The sequence below is a fragment of the Triturus cristatus genome, chromosome 6 (assembly GCF_964204655.1).
Source record: "Triturus cristatus chromosome 6, aTriCri1.1, whole genome shotgun sequence".
Taxonomy (NCBI): Eukaryota; Metazoa; Chordata; class Amphibia; order Caudata; family Salamandridae; genus Triturus; species Triturus cristatus.
In genome coordinates, this window is record NC_140589.1 from 42,817,862 (window position 1) to 42,828,752 (window position 10,891).

Genomic DNA, 10,891 nt, shown 5'->3' on the forward strand with positions numbered 1-10,891 from the left:
ACGGAGGAAGGAGGCGGGGAAGGAAAAGGAAAAACACAGCAGAGAGACGAGGAAAAACTATGTCTAATGTCCGGCTGGGTAGGTGACGGCCAAGGGGGTGAAACCAAAGCCGATCTCCTCTATAGCTGCCTAAACAGCTCCACCGGGCATCAGCCATGTTGCTCGGGCTCCGCGGACAGTACAACATATTTGGTATCCGCCCAGGAGGCATCATCAGAGTTCCATCAACCGCACCAGTCCCGTTCTTACTGGGAAGCGCCGCTCGCCTCAACCTCCATCTCTTCGGCACTCGTCTCTCCTCAGTTGGTCGAAGCTCACGCGGAGCGATGAGTATGCAGACTCCGGTCCACGTTTCAGGGGTGTGGCCTCGCGGCCCCTCGCCTCGGAATCCGGTATTTCGAATTTTTCCACGCAGGCACCAACGAGTCCCACAGATTTTTGGGTGGCTGCCATGTGGTTGGTTTTGATGTTTGAATAGATAGGCGATAACACATTCAAAGGCTGAGTTCCATGAGAGCTGTATGAGGTTTGAAGAGGGCACCGGCGCTTTGCAGGCTAAATTAATAAGGAACTGGAGGTGTTGCTCTCCTGATGCTGGCACGCCACCCCAATTGGTCCCTGTAAGCTGGGAGCCCCTTCTTCAAGATCACCTCCTCCCTTGGATCTATCCCTGCGGGGGAGCTAGTTCCCTTCCGTTCCCTGTGGGTCTATGCGTCGTGTAGTTTCCCTGCTTGTGTGGCTAAATTTCCCCCCAGGGGTACCAGCAACTGTAGGTAGGTTTCAGGCTGTTTGATGCCCCTGGTGCGGCGGCCATGTTGAGGTCAGGCACCAAAATGCACAGATATCCCTCCTGCGATGCCCCCAGATGTCTCCATCAACCAGGGTGAGCTATTCAGTAAGCTTCTATTTGCCCCTGCAGACTCCGCTAGCCCCGATGGTACCAGCTTTGCAGGAGCTTGTTCGTGGCACGGACAGCCGCCATGTTGGAGTCAGGCGTCGGCCTCCTCGTGTGTCCCCGTAGCATCTCACTGTACCGAAGGGGAACCTCCACTCCTCATGCAGGGCTTCAGCTGCCCGTTTGGTAGTCTCCCAGGCCCAGTTTCAGTTTCGGGTCAGCCGGACCCGCGATGCATGGAGCCTCGCAGTTCAAAGGCTTGTGATGCTTTTTTTTCCATCCGAGTAGTTCCTTGGAGGTGAAGGGACCTTGACTCTTCCCTTCTGAATGGGTGTGTGAGACAGTGACTAGGACTAGGAGTCTTTCCCTATTGAGTGACAGACAGTGTGAGACATTGACTCTTCCCTACTGAGCAAGGGTGCAAAACAGGGACTAGGGGCCCTTTCATACTGATTGAGTGCGTGAGGCAGTGTCTAGATGCCCTTTCAAACTAAACACATATGTGAGACATTGACTCTACCCCACTGAGCCAGTGTGTGAGACCGTGACTAAGAATCTTTCCCTATTGAGTGTATGAGGCAGTGACTAGGGGGTCCTTTCATACTGGACGTGTGAATGAGGCAGTGACTAGGGGTCCTTTCATTCTGATTGAGTGTGTGAGGCAGTGTCTAGATGCCTTTTCAAACTAAGCAAATGTGTGGGACATTGACTCTTCCCTTCTGAGCGAGTGTGTGAGGCAGTGACTAGGAGTTGATTCTTCTCCACTGAACGAGTGTGCAAAACAGTGATTAGGGACCCTTTCATACTGAACGAGTGTGTGAGGTAGTGACTAAGGGTCCTTTCAAGCTGAGCAAGTGTGTGAGACTGTGACTAGGAGTCTTTCCCTATTGAGCGAGTGTATGAGGCAGTGACCGGGGATCCTTTCATACTGAACAAGTGTGTAAGACAGTGATTAGGGGTCCTGCCTTATTAAGTAGGGTGGCCAATAAACTCTGCTCCGTTGGCGGAGATCATTGAGTTTTCTCCACTCCGAGTTACTCTTGTAGCACGGAGTTCCAGCAAAACTCCACCAACTGATGTGTGGCAGAATGTTTTCTCAGACGCGGTTCACCGTTGTTAATTTGGCGAGCTCGAGCAAGAATTTATGTCCCCCAGAGCGATTTTCGGGTGGTAGAATACCTCCCAGCAAGATTTTTCAATGTGGGTGGTTGCAGCAGGTCATGAATGTTCGCATTGAAAAAGCTGCTGCTCAAGTAAAAAAATTTACTCAAGTGGTAGAAACAAGCAGCGCCCTCTGGCGTGGAGTATGGTGGTGTTAACGCTGATTTTACAGCGTGGAACACACTCCTGGTGCTAAAAATCAGGACGACTTGCTGAATTCCAGCCACTTGCAGAACTCAGCAGAATCTCGCACACCCCTAATCGAATGAATGTGTGAAAGAGTGACTAGGGGATCTTTCAGACTACCCAGGTGTGTGAGACATTGACTCTTCTTTATTGAGCGAGTGTGGGAGACAGACTATTGAGTGAGCATGTGAGATGGAACCTGAAGATCCTTCCCTATTGAGCGAGAGTATGAGGCAGTGACTAGGGGCTTCTTTTATACTGAAAGAGTGTGTGAGACAGTGACTAGGGGTCCTTTCGTACTGAACGGATGTGTGAGACAGTGATTAGGGGTCCTTTTAATATGATGTCCAGGGGTGGTGCATTATCGTAGTCATGATAGGGGTGATACCACAGTGAAGGTGCACCTTGTCTTTCACACACACCTTCTCATGACCGCTCATGACTTTCTGAATGCATGGTAGGCTAGCACACTTTCTGCTTCTACAGGTCCTGCTTGTCAGGGGCAGGGAATCCCACCCCGCACTCTAGCCCCCAGTCTTTCTATCCTGATTGGGAGAGTACCAGAAGCCACAACGGTACAGCTGTTGGAGACATCACACATGACGCAGGTCCAATAACCAGCCATGGGATAGTAAGGATATCAAAGTGAAACATGTCCTAGAAATAAGATCGGAGTCCTTAATAGAATTGATGCTTTCCGTTACGATAGCTAGGAAATGTTACATTCTATATCAGGACTGGAAGCGAGGATTATGCATGTTCAAAGCTTATTCACCACCAACTGAGCTTGAAATAAAACCTCTTAAAGGTGAAATCCGAAGACCAGCATGCCACGTTCATAATACCCTCTAAACACATGCCTAGACTGAAGGCCTTTGAATCCATAGCTCCACCGGCTGAATGTGCCGCAAAGATCTTCAAGACAATGCCCGCTTCTTGCATTACCCACCTTATCCAATGAGCTATGGTAGGTGAAGAGACAACCTTGTGTGGCTTCTTAAGGGCGATCAAAAGTTGTCGTTCTCCTGGTGGTCAGAATTCTTCCTACATGTCCTCATATGCCTTGAGACACAGCACCACACACAGTTTCGGAACATCTAGAAAGGCCGGATAAGAAATGACACTGGTGTGGCATTTCGTCCTCCTGCTGACTGTGAAGGATACTCCGGATGGGAAAAAAGTTCTGCCCGTAATATCCAGGGTCCGGACATTAGACACCAGCCAAGACAGACAGAGGTTGAGGACTTGATTGACTTCCAGAGGGCAGAGTACCTGGGTCCCAGAGGGAGGCATAGTCTGACCCCCCACAATAGACAACATACAAACGGATGTTCCCCAATAGGAGAACCATCTACCGGAACGTGACCTGTAGAGATCACCGAACAGAAGGTGTTGATGGAACTATAGGATAGACCCTCCGAAGCCAATGAAGCCAGGAAATTTGAGTACCTGAACTACCTGAGTGACCACGGGATCAAAACCTCATTGCAAACACCAACCGGACCATCTTGTCCGGGCTGACTTGTATCTTTTAATTGTGCTCTCCGCCCAGGCTCTGGAGAGGAGATCCTTAGCTTCTCGCAAAACACCCGGGATGGGCCATCTGTCCATGTAATCCGCCACACCATCAGAGGGAGGGACCCGTCCAAAACCATTTGATGCAGAATCTGCTCCAGATTGAGGAGCAGTGATGGAAATGGGGAGACAGATTAGAAAATCCCAAGAAAGTCCTAGAAGAACCGGAAACCACCCTTCAGTCCTCCAAATTGGGGTGACCATCACTAGCTCTACTTCCTGTTGACTGATCTGTGCAGAAGCCCTAGTGATCATCACAAATGGGGGAAAGGCATACCTTTCTCCTGACTCCAATCCTGAAGGAATGTATACGTGGCGACCACCAGAGGGTCTGGTCTCTCACTTAAAAACCTGAAGAGTTGATGATCCAAGCGGGCGGCGGAAAGATCAATTGAAAAAGGACCACAAGAGCATTGTATTCATGCAAAGACATCGGGTGAAGCTTCCAAAGACTGGAGTCCTGATAATTGCAGGAGTGTTAGGCTGCCACCTGATTTTCCTGCCCTGGCAGTTATTCAGCTGTGACCGAAATCTGGTGAATGAGGCAAAACTGCCAGAAGCTGGTCGCAAGATCCAGAAGCGCCTTCGAGCACATGCCACCCAAGTGATTGATATATCTCACAGCCGAAATATTGTCCATCTTCAGGAGAACACACAACTGAATCATGTCCAGGGTCTTTCAACGGACCACGAAAGAGCCTTCCATAAGTTCCAGACAATTGATGTGTAATGTTTGCTTCTGAGTGGACCACACCCCTCCTGTAGAAAACCCTCTACAACGAGCACCCCATCCAGATGTGCTGGCGTCTAACTCTATGATCAAGTCTGGGGCTGAGCCAAAAATGGCCCTCCCATTCCAAGCATCCATGTGGGTAACCCACCAACAAATTTCGCCCTCTGCTTCCTTCTAGAGGACCACCTTCTATGAGTATGTGAGACCTTTCCTCACATGGGCAGCCTTGAAGCGCTGAAGAACCCAATAATGCAACAGACCTGGAAAAATCGCATGGATTGAGAAAGAGAAGCAAGCCCACCTCGTAAGTGATCTGCCTCAAGGAAAAGTGAGTTCTCATCAAGGTTTTCTGTAGCTAGTGCCTGATCTTGGTAACTTTACGAGTTGGGACGATCAGAGAGACCTTGGTTGAGTCTATTACGTAACTCAGAAAAGTGACCGACTGAGAGGGAATTAAGAGAGATTTCTTGTCATTGATGACAAAACCTAGCTTTTGCAGCAAGGTAACGAGCAGCTGAAGTTGCAGCGACAGCTGGTGCGGACACTGCGCCAATAGGAGCATATCATTGAGATAGACAATGAGGCGCATTCCTTGGTATCAGACGTACTCCACTGCCGGTTTGAGAACCTTTGTGAAACAGCAAGTGGCCGACGATAGCCCGAATGGCAGAGTGGAGAATTTGTATGTCTGATAGCACCCAAAAAAAATGAAGTAACCTCCTGTGAGGAGGAAAAATTGGAACCCACGGGTTGGCGTCCTTTAAATCCAACTGTACCATCCAATCGGAGGGCCGCAGAAGATCGCGGAGTATATGGAGAGCCTCCATCTTGAAGTGGCGGTAGACTAGCCACTCATTGAACTCGCGGAGATTGATGACAGGGCTACGACCACCATAGGCCTTTGCCGATTAGTAAAATATTGCTTATGAAACCTTGTTGATGGTGTGTCGAAGGGCAGATCTGTCCTATGTGCAAGAGGATGAAATCTCCGCGTCTATCAACGCCGCTTTGTGTGTGGAAAACTGAATGGGTCTCAAGGTTCTTCCTGCCTGGGGGAACCGTAGAACACTATGTGAGACCCTTGAATGGTTTGCAGAGGCCATGTATCTGAGGTGATAGAGCGCCATACATGAACAAAACATGCCAGCCGACCTCGTACCCTCAGAGAGGAAGAAGGGCTTACACTCACCGGAATTGTCAGCAATGTTGAATCCTGTGCCTCTGCCCCTGAAACGCTGTCTGGTTGGGTAGAACTTGCAATATCAGGAGTTGTCCTGGTAGGCGCTGTGCCTGGAGCCCTGTCCTCGATGGTACTGTGAAGGTGCCCAGCCGGACGAGTGGCCCCTGCCTCGCCGACCCTATGGAAAACACGAGGGTAAAAGACCCACTTAATAGAGGACTCGGCCTTGTCTAAACATGTAAATGTGTTTACAAACTTTCATAATTCCTCTATAAATATCTCTCCGAAGAGACCTCCTTGGGCATATGCACCGGCCTCTGAGACCGACAGGTCTCCCAACTTAGGGTCCACCTTGATTAGGAATAAGCGCCCATGCTCAGCTGACATAGCACAATTGGCATTGGCCAGTAACATGATGGCTTATTGAGCCCATCCAGAAAATACGTCTTGGGAAATGATTAGGGCTGGGCAGAATTTGCGGAATGCCTCTTCGTGGAATTTTGAAAAAAAAATGTGGAAATCGAGCGCACAACCTGAGGGACCGTGTGCCCGGGACTGGGGTCCCTCGTGCTTGGGCAGGCTCCCCGATCTCCCCGGCCGGGCTGCGTTGAGAAGCAGGGACCAGCCCCGGGCCTCCTGATTTTTGGTCAGGGCCTGGGATCCCACGTCCTGTGGCCTGCAAAGTGTCCATCTGCCCGGGACAAGAGACCCTGGTGCAGAGCCCCGGAGCCCTGCAAGGGCAGGCGGGAGCCCTACCGCTATGGCTCAGTGTGGGCAGCTGGGAGTCCTTTCGGTCCCGGCCATCTGGTCGCACCTCTCCCTCGGCCATCTGGTCGCGCGCAATGCTTTCTAATGGGGCGACCAGATGGCCGGGTCAGCCTGGAAGTCCCGATGAGGGCTCATTTGACTCCCGGATCCCAGTCAGGGCTCCAGGAGATCGGGCGCATCCGCGCCTAGGATCCCCTCCGTCACTCGGAGCGCGCGGGTTACAAGAAAGGTGGGTAGCCTTCCTCCGGATTAGTAGGGGCAGGGTATGCCGGGACACCCCTCCTGGGGATGGCGGTTCTCAGGCGGGGACCAGATGGGCCAAGCCTGGACGACACTTCCCCGGGGCGTCCGGTGCTCCCTCCTCCAGCCCGCGGCGAGGCAAAGTGCCCAGGATGGGCTCCATGGGTCCCCCGGGTGTCTGGGCCCCGGAAGCTCCGCCGGGCCTCCCATGCCTGAGGCCCAGCGTGGGGGTCTACGAGCCCCCCGAGGCCTGCAGCCCCAAAGCCCAGCAGCCCTGGAACCCTTCAGCCCGGAGCCCTGGAGCCCTGCAGCCCCGGAGACCTGCAGCCCCGGAGCCCTGCAGCCCTGCAGCCCTGCAGCCCCGGAGCCCTGCAGCCCTGCAGCCCTGGAGCCCTGCAGCCCCGGAGCCCTGCAGCCCCGGAGCCCTGCAGCCCTGGACCCTGCAGCCCTGGAGCCCTGGAGCCCTGCAGCCCCGAAGCCCTGCAGCCCCGGAGCCCTGCAGCCCTGGAGCCCCAGAGCCCTGCAGCCCTGGAGCTCTGCAGCCCCGGAGCCCTGGAGCCCTGTAGCCCTGGAGCCCCGCAGCCCCGGAGCCCCGCAGCCCTGGAGCTCTGCAGCCCCGGAGCCCCGGAGCCCTGGAGCCCTGTAGCCCTGGAGCCCCGCAGCCCCGGAGCCCCGCAGCCCTGGAGCCCTGCAGCCCCGGAGCCCTGCAGCCCCGGAGCCCTGCAGCCCTGCAGCCCCGGAGCCCTGCAGCCCTGGAGCCCTGCAGCCCCGGAGCCCTGCAGCCCCGGAGCCCTGCAGCCCTGCAGCCCTGGAGCCCTGCAGCCCTGGAGCCCTGCAGCCCCGGAGCCCTGCAGCCCCGGAGCCCTGCAGCTGGACAGATGGGAATCCTTTCAGTCCCGGCCATCTGGTTGCACCTCTTCCCTCGGCCATCTGGTTGCGTGCAATGCTTTTCAACGGGGCGACCAGATGGCCGGGCCAGCCTGGAAGTCCCGATGAGGGCTCATTTGACTCCCGGATCCCAGTCAGGGCTCCAGGAGGTCGGGCGCATCCGCACCTAGGATCCCCTCCGTCACTCGAAGCGCGAGGGTTACAAGAAAGGTGGGTAGCCTTCCTCCAAATTAGTGGGGGCAGGGTATGCCGGAACACCCCTCCAGGGCTGGTGGTTCTTTGCCGGGGACCAGATGGGCTATGCCCGGGCAACATCCTCCCAGGCGTCCGGGGCTCCCTCCTCCGGCCCGCGGCGTGGAAGAGTGCCCGGGACGAGCTCCACGGTGCCTCGGGCAGTCCTCCCCCGGGTGCTCGGGCCCGAGAGCTCCGGTGGTCCTCCAAGTGCCTGAGGCCCAGCCGGGGTCGCCGAGCCCCCCAGGAAGCAGAGCCCCCAGAGCCCTGCGTGGGTGGGCAGGCGGGAGCCCTACCGCTATGGCCCGGCTCTGGGCGGGCAGACGGGAGTCCTTTCAGTTGCCGGCCATCTGGTCGCTCCTTCCCCCTCGGCCATCTGGTCGCGCACAATGCTTTCCAATGGGGCGACCAGATGGCCGGGCCGGCCTGGAAGTCCCGATGAGGGTCCATTCGCCTCGCGGATCCCAGCCAGGGCTCCAGGAGGCCTGGCGCGCCCGCGCCTAGGGTCCCCTCCGTCACTCGGAGCGCGCGGGTTACAAGAAAGGGGGGTAGCCTTCCTCCGGATTAGTAGGGGCAGGGTATGCCGGAACACCCCCTCCGGGGCTGTGCGGTTCATTCCCGGGGACCAGATGGGCTACGCCCGGGCAACATCCTCCCAGGCCTCCGGGGCTTCCCTCCTCCGGGCCGCAGGATGGCAAAGTGCCCAGGGACGGGCTCCACGGGTCCCGGGCAGTCCTCCCCCCGGGCGCCCAGGCCCCGAGAGCTCCATTGGTCCTCCCCGTGTCTGAGGCCCAGCCGGGGCCCCCCGAGGCCACCCCGGGAAGCAGAGTCCCCCCCGAGCCCCTGGTGGGTGGGTGGTCAGGCGGGAGCCCTACCGCTATGGCGCGGGCAGACAGGAGTCCTTTCAGGTGCGGGCCATGTGGTCGCTCCTTTACCCTCGGCCATCTGGTCGCGTGCAATGCTTTCCAATGGGGCGACCAGATGGCAGGGCCGGCCTGGAAGTCCCAATGAGGGTCCATTCGCCTCCCGGATCCCAGCCAGGACTCCAGGAGGCCGGGCGCGTCCGCGCCTAGGGTCCCCTCTGTCACTCGGTGCGCACGGGTTACAAGAAAGGGGGGTAGCCTTCCTCCGGATTAGTAGGGGCAGGGTATGCCGGAATACCCCTCCGGGGCAGGCGGTTCTTTGCCGGGGACCAGATGGGCTAGGCCCGGGCAACATCCTACCAGGCCTCCGGGGCTTCCCTCCTCCGGTCCGCGGCGTGGGCAAAGTGCCCATGGACGGGCTCCACGGGTCCCGGGCAGTCCTCCCCCGGACGCCCAGGCCCCGAGAGCTCCGGTGGTCCTCCCCGTGCCTGAGGCCCAGCCGGGAAGCAGAGAGCCCCTGGTGGGTGGGCAGGCGGGAGCCCTACCGCTATGGCTCGGGCAGACGGGAGTCCTTTCAGTTGCCGGCCATCTGATCGCTCCTTTCCCCTCGGCCATCTGGTCACGCGCAATGCTTTCCAATGGGGCGACCAGATGGCCGGGCCGGCCTGGATGTCCCGATGAGGGTCCATTTGCCTCTCGGATCCCAGCCAGGGCTCCAGGAGGCCGGGTGCGTTCGCTCCTAGGGTCCCTTCTGTCACTCGGAGCGCGCGGGTTTCAAGAACGGGGGGTAGCCTTCCTCCGGATTACTAGGGACAGGGTACTCTGGGACCCCTCTCGGTCCTCAGCCGGCAGCTGGATGGGCCCGGATGCCGCCCCAGCCCTGTGTCTGTCCCAGGGCCTGCCGCGTGGCAGGGTGGCCAGGACGGGGTCCGGAGGGCCCGGGGAGGCTTCCTCTGTGCCTGCGGTCCTGGGATCCCCGGCTGGGTCCAGGGGCCGGGCCCCCGGTCGGGGTCTCCGGCCCCGTCCCCCGGCCTGCGGCACTGCCAAAGGCCCGGGACGGGGTTCCGTTGTGGCCGGGAAGCCTCCCCTCGCTGGATCGGGTTCAGGAGCTCCGGCCGGGCCCCTGGGGGCCCCGGGGAGGGCGGCCTCCCCACCCTGGGCTCCGTCCTGGGTCCTGTCGCGTGGCAGGGTGCCTGGGGCGGGGTCCGGAGGGCCCGGGGAGGCTCCCCCTGTGCCTCCGGGCCTGGGAGACCCGGCTGGGTCCAGGGGCCCGGGCGGGCCCCGGGTGGGGTGCTCCGTCCCCGGTCCCCGTCCCCCAGGCCGGCGGCACTCCCAAAGGCCCGGGACGGGGTTCCGTTGTGGCCGGGGAGCCTCCCCTCGCTCGTCTGGGTTCAGGAGCTCCGTCCAGGCCGATGGGGGCCCCGGGGAGGGAGGCCTCCCCACCCTGGGCTCCGTCCTGGGTCCTGACGCATGGCAGGATGCCTGGGGCGGGGTCCGGAGGGCCCGGGGAGGCTCCCCCTGTGCCTCCGAGCCCGGGAGCTCCGGCTGGGTCCAGGGGCCCGGTCGGGCCCGTGTCGGGGTCTCTGGCCCCGGGCCCCGTCCCCCGGCCTGCGGCACTGCCAAAGGCCCGGGACGGGGTTCCGTTGTGGCCGGGGAGCCTCCCCTCGCTGGATCGGGTTCAGGAGCTCCGGCCGGGCCCCTGGGGGCCCCGGGGAGGGCGGCCTCCCCAACCCGGGCTCCGTCCTGGGTCCTGCCGCGTGGCAGGGTGCCTGGGGCGGGGTCCGGAGGGCCCGGGGAGGCTCCCCCTGTGCCTCCGAGCCCGGGAGCTCTGGCTGGGTCCAGGGGCCTGGTCGGGCCCCGGGTCGGGGTCTCCGGCCCTGGGCCCTGTCCCCCGGCCTGCGGCACTGCCAAAGGCCCGGGACGGGGTTCCGTTGTGGCCGGGGAGCCTCCCTTCGCTCGTGTGGGTTCGGGAGCTCCGGCCGGGCACTTGGGGGCCCCGGGGAGGGCGGCCTCCCCACCCCGGGCTCCGTCCTGGGTCCTGCCGCGTGGCAGGGTGCGGGTCCGGAGGGCCCGGGGAGGCTTCCCCTGCACCTCTGGGCCTGGGAGCCCTGGCTGGGTCCAGGGGCCCCTTCCCCCGGCCTGCCGCTCTGCCAAGGGCCCGGGACTGGGGT